The sequence below is a fragment of the Aplysia californica genome, unplaced genomic scaffold, assembly GCF_000002075.1.
Source record: "Aplysia californica isolate F4 #8 unplaced genomic scaffold, AplCal3.0 scaffold00554, whole genome shotgun sequence".
In the NCBI taxonomy this organism is placed as follows: domain Eukaryota; kingdom Metazoa; phylum Mollusca; class Gastropoda; order Aplysiida; family Aplysiidae; genus Aplysia; species Aplysia californica.
This window is the reverse complement of record NW_004797824.1, coordinates 374,573-375,801: the sequence shown is the minus strand read 5'-3', so window position 1 is coordinate 375,801 and position 1,229 is coordinate 374,573. Positions and strand designations below refer to the sequence as shown.

General features: G+C 37.9%; 1 protein-coding gene across 2 annotated transcripts in view; it reads left to right on the top strand.

The window, feature by feature from the left end:
- The window catches only part of LOC101858663, an 11,128-nt gene that overhangs the window by 6,794 nt on the left and 3,105 nt on the right, over nt 1-1,229 (top strand). The window lies entirely within an intron of this gene.

The following is a 1,229-nucleotide window of genomic DNA, read 5'->3' as shown; positions in this document are numbered from 1 at the left end:
GTACGTGGTTGCTTTACTTTACAACGTTTCTATTTCTTTTGATTTGCACTTACCTAAGTTCTACTTGAACTAAAAATGTCTGTGTTTTTCCTTAAACTTCATTCAACATTAGTCAAAGACAGACTTGCAGGCAAAGTGACAGGCAAGTGAATTGGTCTGGTTGGGAAGGTGGTTAAAATGTACTAAATCCTGAAAGTAAAATTTTACATTAGGGAGAAATAAACGGTCTTATTCTTTTAACAATTGCACCTACACTATGTTTTTTGTTGTTGTTGCTTTTTCAACATTTAGAAATTTGACTTTCGACTAAATTATTATTTCTTGGGCACGTGCAGCCAATAGACTATCACAGATTAATTAAGAAACTGCAATTGAAAGCAGCAAAAAATCAAAAATTTGGTTTGAGTACATTTGAACAGCTGACCGATCATAACGTACGCCGATAACTAGCTATGCAAATGGTTAACTACCTACAATAGGTAGCATATCCTGAGTGAAATGGATCGATTGTTTTGGATTGAGTTATGCAAGTAGAGAGCGAACCCTGCCATATGGCAAACAGTGCAGTATCTATTTTTGTTGCTTTTTTAATGTCTCTCAGAGAACACGATGAAGTTTGGAGCTGCTCTTCGGGAATACCTTCTTGATCGCCCTGAAGTGGAAATTCCCGGATGTTATTCTCTGTGTGATCTGAACCGCCTCTCTTCAGGTATGCAAATTTTAAAATTTAGTAGTTTACTGTTTTTGGAGGGCGCCACTGGTACGTCCTAGTTCTTCAATTTCCCTCTGTTATTTTTGTCTATTTGTGTGAATTACTTTTACCCAGCACTGACTGACCATTTTTGCCGATGTGCATCTCTTTACTGCAAGTTCACAGTGGCGTTCGTAGTCTAGTGGTTAAGCTACAGACTCGTGATTAGATGAAACTGTTCCTTTGAGTTTCTGAAACTTAACTCGGCCCGTTGTTGTACTCTTGGGAAAGGCACCATTTTGCAATTGTTTTTCTTTTTGGCTCAGTCCTATTGGAGATGGACTTATATTAGATTCAGAGGTCCCCCGTCTTTTAAATAGATCTAGTCTTACAGTTGTAGATTTGTAAGAGGGAGTCAAACATACGATTTCATGTGTTTCGCAGTTGTCACTATAACTTCTTCCTCTTCCTCTTCCTCTTCTTCTTCTTCTTCTTCTTCTTCTTCTTCTTCTTCTTCTTCTCCTTCTCCTTCTTCTTC